The sequence below is a fragment of the Eptesicus fuscus genome, chromosome 13, assembly GCF_027574615.1.
Source record: "Eptesicus fuscus isolate TK198812 chromosome 13, DD_ASM_mEF_20220401, whole genome shotgun sequence".
Lineage (NCBI taxonomy): Eukaryota > Metazoa > Chordata > Mammalia > Chiroptera > Vespertilionidae > Eptesicus > Eptesicus fuscus.
The window spans coordinates 41,079,119-41,095,606 of NC_072485.1; the positions used below are offsets into that span (position 1 = coordinate 41,079,119).

The window sequence follows — 16,488 nt, forward strand, 5'->3', positions numbered from 1 at the left end:
TCTGACCTTCCATTCTAAATGGTAGTTTTGCTGGGTAGAGTAATCTTGGTTGTAGGTCCTTGCTATTCATCACTTTGAATATTTCTTGCCATTCCCTTCCAGCCTGCAAAGTTTCTGTTGAGAAATCAGTTGACAGTTGTATGGGCGCTCTCTGATAGGCAACTAACGGCTTTTCTCTTGCTGCTTTTAAGATTCTCTCTTGGTCTTTAAACTTTGCCATTTTAATTTTGATGTGTCTCGGTGTGGGACTCTTTGGGTTCCTCTTGTTTAGAACTCTCTGCGCTTCCTGGACTTGTATGTCTATTTCTTTCACCGGGGGGGGGGGGGGGGGAGTTTTCTGTCATTATTTTCCCAAATAGCTTTCTTGTTCTTTGCTATCCAGTTTAGATTTTTCTTGTTTTTATCTTCTGTAATGATTAAGAAAGTAGAACTCTAGTCTGTGGTTCCATAAACCATTAGATTAGGTCAAGCATATATATATTTTAATTGGTAGGTATCCCATTACCAAAGTCAAGAAAAGGTGTCACTTTTTGAATAGGTGCTAGACCAGTGGTTCTGAACCTTTCTAACGCCGCGACCCTTTAATACGACCCTTTTTGTTGCTACTTCATAACTGTAATTTTGCTACTGTTAATGAATTGTAATGTAAATATCTGTGTTTTCCGATGATCTTAGACTCTCTACAGCAGCGGTTCTTAACCTGTGGGTCGCGAACACAGGTTGAGAACCGCTAGCAGGGTCGCCTAAGACCATCGGAAAACACAGATATTTACATTACGAAAGTAATTGTATGGTTGGGGGTCACCACAACATGAGGAACTGTGTTAAAGGGTCGCGGCAGTAGAAAGGTTGAGGACCACTGAGCTAGACACTGAGCTGGCTGCTTTCCCTGAGTCTCTACTGTTGTGGCATTTTCAGACGAGGAAACAAAGCTCAGCGTGCTAGGCAGCTTGCCCAATCATTTTTTTATGATCTCCTCTGGATGGTGAGAAATTTAGCAGACTTCAGCCAGTCAGGGCCACCCCTGCAGTTGACTGGAGGAAATCGAAGCTAAACAACCTTGCTGGGGGGAGAGGAGGATTTTTCAAAGTAAAATCCCCACATGGATTTAAAATCCCCACAGGGGATTTCACAAGGGCCTCACAATCCTGTGATATTAAACTCTTGGGTTTCTGATAGTTGAAAATCATGTGTTGCTGCATTTTGGTTTGCATTTCTCTTACGAGTGAGATGAAGCATCCTTTCCCATGTTTGAGAGCTATTGGCATTTCCATTTCTATTCACATATTTTGTCCACTTGGGAAGCACCCTGCAAATAACCACTACACCAAAGCTTCCTGGGGTGCATGCTTGTTTTAAGAATACCAAATTGGCCCTGACCGGTTTGGCTCAGTGGATAGAGCGTCGGCCTGCGGACTCAAGGGTCCCAGGTTCGATTCCAGTCAAGGGCATGTACCTTGGTTGCAGGCACATACCCAGTAGGGAGTGTGCAGGAGGCAGCTGATCGATGTTTCTCTCTCATCGATGTTTCTAACTCTCTATCCCTCTCCCTTCCTCTCTGTGAAAAATCAATTATATATATAAATTGATGATTTTGAGTTTTATTCTGTTTCTTTAAAAAGATCATTTCAGAGATAAGCTCTTCATTTGAATCTCCAGAACCATTTTCTTCCTCCTTGTGTGTAGGATCTTTTCACAGGTACCCTGTTGATGGTTTTGTTCACTCTCTCAACCACGCAGAAATAAAGCCAAACCAGGCACCACCTCCTCACCTCTCAGCTTTATGATGCATTGCTTAATAATGGTGGAACTCTCAATCCCACCACTAGACAGATGGTGTAGACACAGAAAAAGAAAAGTGGATGGGATGGATTAGGGAATTATCTCCATTGTCCTCAGTAACAGCTGACACTTAAACAGTTCTATATGTCTGTCTGTCTCTCTATGTACTATATCTAAACTATGCTACATAGTATATATGGTATAGTATATGTGTAAATTTATTCTTATATATGTATTTGTGAATTGTGCATATATATATATATTAACTATATCTGCACTAAATTTTCACACACATGTAAATTTAGTTCTCATAACAACTCTTTAAGATTGGTACTATTACTATTTCCAGATGCCAAAGGTGAGGTAGAGAGATGCCAAGCTCACACAGCTAACACCTGATGGAACCAACATTTTATCTAGGGCCTGGGAAGACAATCTGGTGTTCTTGGGGAATGGCCAAAGGTCCTCCTAGAGAGTACTGCCCGGGGTCCCTGAGAGATGACTAGGCAGAGGGGATTACTCTGTTTTATCTATTTTGGAACCATTGGTTCTTCATTCATTAAATCCTCTGATCCATTCATTCAACACATAGTTACTGAGTGCCTATATATGCCAAGTCCTGTGCTAGGTGCCAGAGACACCAAGATAAATGAAATATCGTCTTTTTCCTTAAGGGCCTTGCAGTAAAGGCGGGTGAGCACATGGTCAGTTAATGACAGTATGACGCATACTGTTCTGTTCCAGAGGGAGGAGCAGGTGGTGTGTCATCCCAGAATGTGTTTCTCAATCTCTTCCCTTGTACCATCTAGTTAGTGCCATTCCTCCTGGCACTTTGCCTTGTGACCTTCTCTTATCTTTAGTTTATACAGTATCATCGCAAGTTTTTGTATTGTTGCATATTTCCCTGATCATTTTTACAGTGGGCTGTTTAGTCATATCTGCTATCATTTCCTTCTTGATCCCCGAAATGTAGCCTTGTTCCTGTGAGTGATGGAAGTCTGGAAGGGTTGTGACTAGGGCGGACGGGGACTTTGGAATTAGCACTCTGGCCGTAGCGTGGAAAATAAATTGAATAGGGGAGATGAGGCAGGCAGCTTGGTCAGGATGAAGGATGAAATCTGAGCAAAGGCTGTGGCTGGGGAAGGGGAGGAGGGTTTGGCTCCAGGAAATATTAAGGAAATGAAATTAAAGGGACTTACTAATTCATACAGTGTTTAATGAACATCTACTAAGTGGCAGACACTATGCCAGGTGCCAGGAATACAGGAGGAAACAAGACATAACACAGCCCCTGCCTTCGTTGAGTTTAGAAGGGGAAGATGGACAATTGGAGTTTTATGATAAAAGATGGTAAGTGATGTGACAGGGGAAGTACAGAAAAACAGAAGGGAGAATGTGAGGGTGTGCGAGGGAGGATTCTGATGCCAAGATTTCTGCCGTGGTTGCAGGAGTAGATGGTGGTAGCGTTATCTGAGCCAGGAAACCCAGGAGGGCAGGACCCCATGGATGTCACTCTGAATCCTCCAGGCTGGACAGGCAGGAGCAGGGGAGGCGGTAAGCAAGTGACTAGTGAATGCATAAATAAATGGGAAGCCCCCACCTGATTCTGAAAGAGGAAGATGGGGAGTGGTCCAAATAGAAACTTGAAGTTTCAGGAAGCCCAGCAGTTACTCAATACCCACAAACCGTTAGCTTCTTCTCAGTTACCCAACGGGCCACATGAGACAGCCGTGGCTCTCTCCCAATGCCCAGCAACTAGAGTTGGGCTGCCATGACTCGGTGTATCTGAGGCCTGAGCAGCAGGCAGACTCAGCATACCGTTGGCTCTTCTGAGGCCCCCCCGTGTGGGCCCCACAGGTTATTGGAGGCCTTCCTGGAACTGGAGGGAGGAAAGAACCAGCTCTGCAAACTTAGGGGTCCTTCCCCTGGCTCCTGCATGCCTTCTGTGTCCCTCTGCCTTAGCATCAAGCCCCTGGCTCTGGGTCTGTCTGCCTCAGACTGGGTGATCCCCTTCTGCATCCCCAGCACCCAGCCCAGGCAACCCTTCTCCCCAGCACAGAACAGTAAATGTTTCTAGAGTTAGTTCAGAGAGAGCTGCGCCTTGGCCCGCAGGGGCTGGTTTCTCCCACCCTGAAGAGAGGGTCCACCAAGAGCCACACAAACACGAGTCCCGTTCTTGGCATGTGGTAAGGACGCCTATGGTTACAACCCTGAGTTCATGAGCTGAGGCTCTGAAAGCATCAGACCAGTGGGAGAAGGCACCAGCCCCCTTTGCCCCACCACTACCCCCGTCAATATCTGAGTCTTGGAATTGTAGAGTCTTAGAATCGGCGGGTAGAAAGGCCCTCCGTGGGCGTGTCCTTTAACTGTCCTTCTGTGGAGTTCCAATTGTCCTGTCCAGGCTCTAATCACAATGCCCTTGGCAACAGGAACTCACCCAACCTGGGACCTGAGACCTGCCTATGTGACTTTCTGGCGGGGCGGTGGGAGGGGGCACCTTCTCTATCTTCAAGGCCACAGAGACGCCACCTGCCTCCAGGGCCCAGAAGGACTCACTAGAGCCATGGTTTGGGGGTGGAAGGGAGGGGGGTCTCTGCAGCTGTCACCTCCAGCATTCTGCCATCCTTGAGAGAGGAGGAAGTGAGCAAGAGGTTCTTTCTTCAAGGCCACAGTTAAAGTGTCATCACACGCAATAACCAAACCATCAGTGGGACCACATTAAATTCAGAACATAGGACAGAACATAGGCCATTTTTACCAAGAAGAACACTGAAGTGTGTAGACTCCTTTGAGGTGGTATGCAATAGTGGTTAAGAGCACCTCTGCTGCGTACCAGCTAGGCGACCGGTGCTTAATCTTTCTGAGCTTCAGCTTTCTTGTAGTTGAGCATCAACACGTGCACCAAGAGGTCACTGGCTGGATTCCTGACTGGGCACGTGCCTGGTTGCAGGCTCCATCCCCTGTAGGAGGCAGCCTACTCATGTTCACCGATGTTTCTATGCCTCTATCCCTTTCCCTTCCTCTCTCTCTAAAATCAATAAAAACATATTTTTTAAAAATGGGTAATGACGCCAACCTGGTGGGTTTGGTGTGTGGATTAAAGGAATGTGTGTCGAGGGTCAGCCGTGGGCAGCACTAGGGAGGTGCTCAGTGAGTCTAGGCTCTCACATGGTGATGTCTGGAGACCACGTGAGCTGCACACACCGCCCCTGGCTCCTCAGAACCCCCACACTGGCAGCCCGTGCTTCCTGCCAGCGCAGGTGCATCCAGGCGGCTAGCCAACTGCAGCGACACGGGGAGAGGAGAGGCCCGCTCACCCTGGCCGTGGCCCAGCACCACTGGCTGCACCCAACTTGTGGTCTCCTCACCCCTCAGGTCTTCTCTACCTGGGAGTGAGCTAGGGCTCTCCTTCCTACTCTAGAGTCACTTATTTGTATAGCTCTTCAAGCAAACGTCATGTGTTTGCTAAAGTTTCCCAAGTGCCTGCGGGGAACAGGGCCCTGTGTGGGGAGGTCCAGGGGACCAGAAGAACCATTGAGGGTGGGGACAAGATGGCAGGGGCAGGGGGTTGTTGCCACACAAAGCTGGGAAGGAAGTGGACATGTGAAAACTGCACCCCACAACTACTCCAGTTAAATTCATTCACAACAAAGCTTCCCTCCGCACCCCCCATCTGTAGAAATAATGCCTCTACATTACAGACATTTTGAAAAATACAGAAAAATAGAAAACACAAAATAAAAAATTCTCATAGTCCAGATCCACACAGATAACTGCTATTAAGATTTTGGTGTATTTTATCCTAGAGTTTTCTACGTATTTTACTTTATAGCTATACTAATAATCTATACTAATAAAAGGGTAATATGCTAATTAGACTGGGAGACCTTCCAGGAGACCTTCCAGATGTCCTTCTGGACAAATCCGTGGTGGTGGGGCCGAGGCAGAGGCGTGTAGGGGCGATCAGGTCAGGAGGGGAGGGCAGTTGGGGGTCATCAGGCCGGCGGCGGGGGGGCAGTTGGGGGCAAGCAGGCAGGCAGGGGGGGCAAGTGGGGGTGAGCAGGCTGGCAGGGGGCGCAGTTGGAGGAGAGCAGGCTGGCGGGGCAGGGCAGTTGGGGGTGAGCAGGCCGGCTGGCAGAGTGGTTAGGGGCGATCAGGCAGGCAGGCAGGTGAGAGGTTAGGAGCCAACAGTCCCGGATTGTGAGAGGGATGTCCCAGATTGGAGAGGGTGCAGGCCAGGCTGAAGGACACACACACACACACACACACACACACACACACACACACTGCACAAATTTCGTGCACAGGGCCACTAATAGATATATAATTGCATACTCAACTTTTTTTTTTCTTCATTTACATTTACCATAACAGCATAAGCATTTTCCTGGATTTTTAAAACCTATCCAGTTAAATCCTACCCTATTGATTTCATTATTCTAATGAAAACCCTTAACTTGTGTTGGGATTTGGCTGCCTCTTCCCAGGATGGAATGGTGCTGGGTGCCAATCTGGAGGAAGGGACGAGGGAGGAGGAGGAGAAGGAGGAGGAGAAAAGGAATAACTGAAGAGGTGAAGGAGGAGACAAAAGCAACGCCACAAGGTTCATTCTCTTTGTCCTTCTCTGCCCCTCAGACTATGTTTCTCAATATTGAAAAATCCGAGGGCACGTACCTGACCCCCAGAGTCACCTGGGCTCACTCAATGCCCTTCTGAAACTTTCCCCTGTTCATACCATACACCCAAAGCTACAAGGAAGGAGATCCCACCTTGAAAAAAGCCTTCTTCCCCAGGGGCCAGTCCTGCCAACCCTGAGTAACACAGGCTCTGCTTGAGCCATCCCACCCACACTGGAGTCCTCTGCCCACTTGTCACATGACCTGGTGTCCAGGGCTCTGTAGTGTGGCCACTTTCTCTTGATCCAGAGTATACCCAGCATGCCAGAGCGTCCTCAGAGCTCCAGGTGGGTCTGGCAGAGTGTGGAACAGAGCAGAGCAATCACCCTTCTCTGTGCTGGATGCTATGCCTCTATTAATGCAGCCAACATTTGCATTTGCTTATTTGGTAGCCGCTCATTGCCTTGGCCCATGTAGAGATTGTGGTCAGCTCAAACTCTGACCTTCTTTTTGCATAATTGTTGGTAAACCAGTTCTCCCACATGCTGTGCTTGAACAATCATTTGAAGAAATCTAATGTAAGACTTGATACTTTGCTCTCTTTATGTATTTGCATTATGATTTTTAACTCTCCCTCTTGGCTTCTTATCATGGGTGAATTTGATACATGTGTGTCATGTCTTTATACAAACCTATTGGTAAGATGGTAACCTGAACTGGGCCCAACACAAAAATCCCCTTATCCAGAACCCCTGCATAAGTTTGATCAGCTTCCCAAAAACTTCTGAGGAAATCACCTTCTTAAAACATCCAGTCATGCACAGGTATACACACAAAAGAATTGAAAACAGGTACTAAAACAAATACATTATATGTATGGTTATTTGTAGCAACACTATTCACAATAGCTCAAAGTGGAAACTACCCAAATGTCCATCAATGGATGAATGGTTAAACAAAGTGTGGTAGGCCCTGGTGGGTGTGGCTCAGTTGATTGGGCATTGTCTTGTGCACTGAAAGGTTGCCAGTTTGATTCCCAGTCAAGGCACATGTCCGGGGTTCGGGCTTGGTCCCCATTGGGGGGCGTGCAGGAGGCAGCTGATTAATCTCTCTCTCTCTCTCTCTCTCTCTCTCTCTCTCTCTTCTCTCTCTCTAAATATCAATTTAAAAATCTTAAAAAAATAAACAAAGTGTGGATAATGGAATATTACTGAGCCATAAAAAGTAATGAAGTTCTGCCTGGTGGCGTGGCTCAGTGGTTGAGCGTTGACCCATGAACCAGGAGGTCATGGTTCGATTCCTAATCAGGGTTGTGGGCTCGATCCCCAGTAGGGGACGTGCAGGAGGTAGCCAATCGATGATTCTCTCTCATCATTGATGTTTCTATCTCTCTCCCTCCCTTTCTCTCTGAAATCAATAAAAATGTATATTTTTTACAAAGGAACGAAGTTCTGACACACGCTATAACACAGATGAACCTTGAAAACCTTATTCTATGTAAAAGGAGTCAGACATAAAAGGTCACATATGATTTCATTTATATGAAATATCTAGAATAGGTACAGGGCCCAAGGGGAGAGGGGAATAGTGAATAACTGCTTAACAGATATGGGGTTTTCTTTTGGAATGATGATAATATTTTGAAACTAGATAGAAGGAGTGGTTGAACAACACTGTGAATGTATAAATGCCACTGAATTGTGCATTTTAAGATGGTTAATTTTATGTTCAGTGCATTTCACCTCAGTAAAATAAATTGCATCCGCAAAAGAAAAAATGCAATGCATTCAGCAGATAGCCTAGTGCGAGTTTCGGGGACACTGAGATGAATGAGACCTACTACCTGCTAAAGCGGGGCAGAGCCCCAAATCTTTGAAGCTGAGAGGGGCTACCCTCTGAGATTCACCTTGCACATTGTGCGTGCCTCTCACTGGTTACTATTCTGACCACCAGGCAGACTTGCAGAGCTGCTGCCCCTCCCATCTTAGTGACTTGGGTTGGTACGACACACAATGCATCCCCTTAGTAACTTAGCACTGGAGAAACCTGACAAACATAACCTGAGCCATGTGATCAAGGTTAGCATTAACCGTAAGTCATGTTGATCTTATGTACTTTAGATCTGAGGTGACGAGAATGTCACTATACCTGTGTGATCTTACTCCCAAGAACTCATAAATCCCATCTAATCATGTGGAAAACATGAGAAAAAAAACACACAAACAAACTAAGAGATAGTCTACAAACTGACCAATATTCTTTTTTTTTTTTTACTAGAGGTATGATATTTTCTTTTATTAGTTTCACTGAAGATTATAATATTATAGTTAAGTTTAACCCTTGTTGCCAACCCCCATTGCCCATCTAAAATTTTGATCTCTCCCACTTTCATCCAGATAGTAAACTCCCGATGATTGAGAATAATCCACAGAAGTCTTACCCCCAAAATCTTTAGCAGAAAGAACCCTTTGGCCACAGATGCGTAAAGCTAAAAATGCAACAACAACAACAACAACAAAAATTGGCAATACTTTTTTTGCATGATTATATTTCTTATAAAGAAAAGGACACTAAGATTTTGCAAAAAGATTCATTTTTGCACTTTTAAATCATATTTTGGGGTAGTCAACAGATACTTTAAATATAAAATTAAAATACTATTAAATTAAACATGTACACAAGTCACATACTTTTAATATTGTATTACAATTTTCTTCTACTTAATAAATTGGAAGGAATATTGAAACAATTTCATCAAACTAAGACCAATATTCTTCAAAACTGCCAAGGTCATCGAAAACAAGGAGGGTTTGAGCAACTGTCCCAGACTAGAAAGAAGGTAGGAGGCATGATGATTCATGCGATGGGACAGAAAAAGGGCATTAAGTAAAAGCTAAAGAAACCCAAATGAAGTATGGACTTGAGTTAGGTAATAATAACGTATCAATATTGGTTCATCAGTTGTGACAAATATAAGATGTTACAATAGAGGAACAAAGTAAGGGTGTACAAGAATCCTCTATACTTATCTTTGCAACTTTTCTGCAAATATAAAACTATTTTTTTAAAAAGTTTATTTATTTTTAAAGTTTCTTTTAAAATATTATCTTAAAAATGCAATCTGTTAAAGTCCTTCCTTATAGGGTCTGTAACAAGGCTGTTCAGACAGAGATGACACAGGAAAATGAACAGAGTGGAGTGTGACCTACTGGTATATCAGATGACACCTGTTTTCTGGGGGACTAATTGATCCCAGGGACTAGCTTTCCAAGTTCCTGACCTGAGCTTCTGGAGTGTCTGTGATGTGCCTCTTCCGGATTTGGGAACACCCTTGTAGACACCAATACCTTTAGAAATCCAGACTAAGGGAATCAGGGCATCTCCTCCATAGCCTGGGCCCCCACAGCAGCTCTGCTTTGCAGGCCCTGAACCACACACCTTCCCCAGGGGACTTACACCAGGAAGAACTTTAGACGGGACACCTCACTGTCTTCCCACAGGGTGGAGTCTCCGGGCCTGATGCTTATGTTCTAAGTCAACAGCAGAACAGCTTAATCCAATGTAAAATCCACAGATGCCCCCACCCACTAACCAGGGGCCATTTCCTTCTCTAGTGAGCAAACATTCCTCCATTTGGTGCAGGAGGACATCATGCCGTTGACTGGGGCCTTTCTCAAATACAACTGCAGGGCAGGGAAGTGTAGAAATTAAGAGGGAACTGAGAGGGATGGTTTAGAACAGACAACCCTAGATTCAAATCGTGATTCCATCACTTACTAATTTACGAAAACACGATGACCCTCAGTTTCCACAACTATAAAATAAGGATAATAACAATGTCTATTTTATAGGATTTTTGGAGGATGAGATGAGGTTATTCATGTAATGTACTTAGCACAGTATATGGTACAAGGTCTCAGGCTTCTGTCAAGGTCCTAGGATGAAACTGATGAGAAGTCCACAGGCTCCAGGGAAGTGGCACCTGCCACTAAGGCCACAAGTCCATTGTGATACAGAAACCAGAATAGAGGGGAGGGCGGGCTGGATCATGGAGTCAGTGGAAGAGAAGGAATGGAGTTTATTCATGGCCAAGCTTCACTCTGCGGGTTATCGGTGAGGAGACTATTGCAGAGTGGCTCTCAAGGTCTCATGCATGGTCTGCACCCAATAGTACCTTCCATTTACCAGTTTTACGTCACAAAACTGCCCTGTGAGGACTAGCCCTGCACCACGCACACACCTAGAGAGCCCAGGGAGGCCCAGGAGGTCCAAGCCATGGATTGATGTGGCCTGAGTTTCTGGAGTGTCTGTGATGTGCCAGACATTACCCCTCTAGTTGCTGGGCCATGAGGAGGCCTGGGAGGTACACCCAGGGACATCAGGATGGCAAAACAGTCAGAAGTCTCAGAGTACATAAGCCCCAATTGGACCCTGGTGCCCAGCAGTGTGCTTGGCACACAGTAAGTGCTTATTTTTTTTTTTTGGGGGGGGTGGGTAGAGGGTGTTACCAAATTACTTTATTTGAAGGAATGATATAAATGAAAGAACGAAAGTAGATTATTTGATACAACTTGTAGAAAAGGTAAAGGCAACCCCAACTTGATTTCACTGCCTTGGTGACCAGGGAAGTTACCCCAGTGGGTATGGGAAGCCAGCATAAGGTTTAGCTCTCATCACTGTCTCTCAGGGTGTGCTTGGCAAAGACATACTCCACCAGGTCAAATTTCGGGGGCCTCCGTCTGGCACAAGTTGGTTACATGGTCACCCACGTCTTTGATAGATTTCATCTCATTCAGGTAATGAGTCTCAATTAAGTCACACAAATGAGGGTTGTCTTTGTCAGTGGCTGGTTTGTACGATTCTGGTAGTGACTGGTTCACACTTTTCCCAAGTGTAACCCACACTCCATTGCATTCAGCCCTTTCTCCCAGTCGTCACCGTCAGGTTTCTTCATATCCTGAAGGATTATTTGGCCACCTCATCGGTTCTGCAGCTTCATCAGTTTCTCAGCATGTTCCCTCTCCTTATGAGATTGGTGAAGAAAATATTTGACAAAGTTATTCAAAGCCACACCATCTCGGTTGAAGTAGTAAGACATGAACAGGTAGACATAGGAGGCATAGAGCACCAGGTTGACCTGGCAGTTAATGGCGGCCTCTGAGTTCTAGTGGTAGTTCTGGTGCACCTGTGAGGGAGACTAGGTTATCATGGTGGTATCAGTGGGGGCCTTGGGGTGGTCCAAGGGCACTGTGAGGAGGTGGTGGAGGGCTGACTCTGAGCAGCAGGCTGGAGTTGGGGTCTAGTATGGGTTCCATCCAAGCACTGTTGAAGCAGGAAACTGTGGGAACTCTTTGCAAAGACTGTCAATAGATGCTTATTGAGCATGCAAACGGGAGAATGCAAGGTCCCTGTTGTCAGTAGAAATTCTCAATGTGAGGTGTGAAAGAGGAGAAATTTTATTCAGGTGAGTAGTTTGCAAACAGGGAAATGCAGCCTCTGTTGGATGCTAAAAGTTTGTCTTTTATGGAGAAAGTTCCCAGTTTGGTCCATTGTTATGCAAATGAGAAATCTAAATTTGCACAGCTGATTGGTCCAAATAGTACAGTCCTGACTGGTCAGAGCTGTGCATTCTGATTGGCTGTTGTGAAGCAGTTCTGATTGGTCGGTATAGATGCAAATGAGAATATAGTTGCCCAGTTCCCATTGGACCAGTCAGGTCTGTAAGTCCATTGGTCAGTATTATACCAGGAACGCCCTTAACAAGGTTGATTCAGCAGAAGCCCAGTGCTGGAGGTTGAAAGCTCAGTCTGCAGCTTTTCCCTGAGATGCGGAGTGTGTGAGGAGCTTCCATCAATATTGTTTGCTAGACTCTGGTTATGAATTTGGGCCCAGTTTACCATGGGGAGTCTTTCTTGGTAGATATATTCCTTCTTGGGGTTCACACTGTCCTCAAGGCTTTCACGGTCTAGCAGGGGAGACATGGCACACAGCACACCCAGGAAGAAGCTTGCCTAGCAGGGGCCGTTGGATACCTTGAGGGAGTGAAGTACTTCCTGGGTGACGTGTAGGAGGATGGTGTGAGCCTGGTTGCAGAGCAGGAACACTGCTGCGTGAACAGGGCCTAGCTGTCCCAAGAGTGCTGGGCTTGCATGACTCAGGGCAGGGCAGGGCTGTGGGCTGGAGGAAGGGTGGGGCACCCAGAGAAAGTGCCAGTAAACCCCAGGAGGAGCCAGCCTCATCCTTGCCTTCCTGCTTCCTTCCTTTCTTCTTGCGTGTACTGCTTCTGGGCAAAGGCCACTGCAGAGGTACACGGATAAATAACAGCTTTGATGGCCTCTGCAATGTAAGTAGCAAAGATCAAAATGGCGTAAAACACCCTGGCCGATATGGCTCAATGGTTGAGTGTCGACCTCTGAACCAGGAGGTCATGGTTTGATTCCCAGTCAGGGCACATGCCTGGGTTGAGATCCCCAATAGAGGGCATGCAGGAGACAGCTGATGGATGATTCTCTCTCATCATTAATGTTTCTCTCTCTCCCCCTCCCCTCCGCCCCCGTCTCCCTTTCTCTCTGAAATCAATAAAAAAATTTTTTTAAATGGCATAAAACTGGAATGACTTTCTCAGTGCCAAAAATAAGCAACATCTCAAGGATTACTTTAAAAAATAAGGGCAGCTAGCTAAGTGTAATTGAGCTGGAGCATCAGCATGGGGCAAAGCTGGGTTAAAATCCTGACTTAGCCTAAACATCTAGTACCTAAACTCCCTGGGCAAATCACCTAAACTCCCTAAGCCTCAGTTTCTTCTTTTTAAATCTGGCACTGGAGATTATGTCTATAGGGGGCCTGGCCCATTCAGTGGGGGTTCAGTGATGGGTAGGTAGACATCGCCTGCCACTGTCCCTGCACCACCCCAGACCATGGCTGTGAAGGGTCTGGGCAAACATGCTAAATGCCACAGGGGCCTCCATAGGGCAGAAAGTCACTCATCTTTCCTAATATTGTTGAGTGACTATGATCATCTAAAATTGCCCCAGCAACAGCCGATGCCCAAGAGGAGAGAAGAGTGTGGTGTACCTGGTTCTCTCAGTCAGCCTCTAGGAGCTCACCCATCTCGCAGCTCTCTGTCAATCCATCTCCTGTGTTGGGTTCTCAGCCTCGTCTTAGGGGCATGAGAGAAGAGTAAGGCCAAGTCCCTGCCCTCCAGAAGTGTAGATTCTCGCAGGCCAGGCCACTCTGAGTAGCAGCACACCGTGACATGAAGCCTCCCCAGGCCCTGGGTGCACCGCACCTGACAGAGCTGCCCAGTTCTGGCTCTTTGCATGGTGGCCTCTCAGTCTGGTCTGCACTGTCCTCCTCCGTGCCGGCCACACTCCTCTCCTGGTTGTTCCCTGCACATGCCAGGCCTCCTCCACCTGTGCTCTTCCCTCCGTCTGGGAGGTCCTTCTTCCAACTCCGATGGGGAGGGTCTGCTGGGAGGCCCTCCCTCCTCGGCTCTCCCTCAGCAATTTCATTTCTTCCACTGATATTGATTGATGTCTGCTGTGTGGTAGGACTTGAATAAAACAAGAACATGGGCCCTACCTGTGTGATGCCTCCGGTCACATGGGTGCCTCAGTCCTTGTGAAAGGGCAGTTATCTCCCCATTCTGTGATTGTTTGTACATCAGTCTCCCCACGAGCCTGTGAGTTCCATGGAGCAGGGGCTGTGTCTGTCCTGATCTCTGTTGTGTGTCCAGCACCTGCTCCATAGAGGGTGCTCAGTTGGTTGAATGGCTCCATGTCAATGTCAGACAATGAGTCTGACAGCACTCTGGGAACTCAGAAGAGGCAATCCTGATGCTAAAGAAGCAGAGGCAGGGAGTCGGGGCAGGGGCTTGGCCAAAATCACTCAGACCACACGCAGGGTTTTCTCTGTGGAATAACCAGTTGAAACTGCCCACCCCTACCCTGTTCTGTGCTTCTTCATTTCACTTCTCCCTCCTTGACATTCTATTATGTATTAGTTTGTTTATGGCCAGTCTCCAGTTAAAACAAATCCTGTTCACCGACTCTAGATCCTAGAACTGAGCCTGGCACTGAGTAGGTGCGGAATAAGCATGTGTTGAAGGAAATTTCCCCTATTACAGTTCACTCCCAGCCAGTGTGGCCCACGGGATAGCCCTAAGCCAGGAGCTGATGGCCTGTCTGCTTCGCCATGTTACCTGGCCCGTCCCCACCCCTGCTGAGCCTCCTTCTGCCGGTCTGTGCAATGACGGCCTCGGGCTGACGGACCTCTAAGGCCTACCAGCCCAGCCCGCCATTGGCTTGTTCCTACTCCACCCCAGACCTACGCACCAGCCACTCCTGGTGCCCCGGGGGGGGTCCCTTCTCCTGAGGCCCCAGACCCTCCCCTTCATCCTGGTCACACCCTTTGCTGTCCCTATTGCCTGTCCTTCTCTGGGGCCCAAGTCCAGGTCCCGTCTTGGTTGGGGCCCAAGGACTGCTCTGGGGGTACCTGGGACACTTCAAAGTCATCCAGGGAACCTTACTCAGAGAGGATCTGTCCAGACTTGCCTGGCCCCAGCCCTCTGACCCGCCTCTAGTCATACACTTCCTGGTATGCCCAAAGCTGCACTCTGCATCTTCCGCCAGGCCTGCTCCTCTCTCAATCTCAGCAAAGGCGCCTCCAGCCAGCCGGTCACCTGGGCCAGGACCCTGAGGTCACAGTCCCTCCCTGCTCTCATCCCCTCTCTCCCTCAGTCCTTGCCATCCCTCTGTGACATCCTGAGCACTGTCCACGTCTCACCTTCAGCAGCCTCAGACTTCGTCTTCTCCCCACTTGAACCTTGAAAGCAGAGGGCTCCTTGACACCACTCTGTCTGCCTTCAGTCCGTGCTCCATGCAGCAGCCAGAGAGGGATCCTACTGGCAGCAAATCCAGCCTCATCACCCTCCTGCTCAAAACTCATCCGTGGCTCCCCGTTGCCCTCAGGATGGAGTCAGTTCCTTGGCCTGGCATTCAGGGTGCTTCTTGATCTGGACCCTGCCAGCCTCACTATCTCATCTCACAATGCCGGGCCACCGAGTGCTGAGCATCCTCCAGCTCCCACCCTTGGCCAAAGGCATTCCTTCCACCTGGAATGCCTCCCTCCTTCCTTATCCTTAGATTCCTCCACCTTAGTCATCTGGAGAGTCCATGGTAGGAATCAACTTGGACCCAGGGGGCATGGATACACAACGTTTTTCTCAGGGTGCATGTGTGTGCTTTGAGAGCCAGTCAATATTATCTATTTATTCACGGACACATATCCTTGTTTCAAAAAGGATTTGAAGTGGGCTGTTAAATATTTGTTGAGTGCCGGCCATATGCTGCAAAGCCCCGTGCGTACATGCGCGTACCCACACTCCCCCTTGCAGACACGAGCCCAGGGAGTCACAAGGGCCAGGGCACAGGCTCCAGGGCTAGGGGATTCAGAGGAGTTGAGAGGAAGGAACGGGGAGCTAGGCAGGTGGGGGACAACAGCGAGAAGGGCATGGCAACAGGCAGGAACAGAGGCAACAGAAGGAGCGAAGGCTGGGAGAGAACCGCAGCTTCCCTCTGTGACCCCTGCTTGCATTTTCCTTTCCTCTTGCCCAGGCCAGCCTTAGGACCTGTTCCCCTGCAACATCACTGGATGGGGGACAGAGCGAGGATAGAAACAGTGAGGGTGAGGACCGTGGGAGCCAGGTCCCCGTGGGAGGGAGCCAGGTTCCCCACAGGAGGGAGCGTAGGTTCTCAGCCAGCTGGCAGCCCGTGGGCACAGCTCACTCCAGAGTTCCCAGCGCTCTTTTCACCCTCCATTCATCTCCTCTATCCCTCCCAACTCGTCTGTATCACCACATCCACTTCATCAGGGAGGAAACCAAGGACCAGAGTTGGTGACAGCAAGGACTCCATTCCTTTGTCCTCAGAGGCCCAAATCCTTCCTCTATCCCAGGTGCCATCTGCTCCTGAATCCTTCACTGCTGGACACAGCACGGGGCTCACGGAGTAAGTGTTGGGTTGGCATGAGGGAGGGGTCCCCTCTCTGCATCCTCCAGGCAGAAAGGCACTCATGGCGGGGCTTGACCTCC

At 47.9% G+C, this 16,488-nt stretch overlaps 1 pseudogene; it reads right to left on the bottom strand.

Moving 5' to 3' along the window:
* Positions 1-11,061: 11,061 nt before the first annotated feature.
* On the bottom strand, positions 11,062-11,607 carry LOC103293575 (ferritin heavy chain-like; annotated as a pseudogene).
* Positions 11,608-16,488: the final 4,881 nt, after the last annotated feature.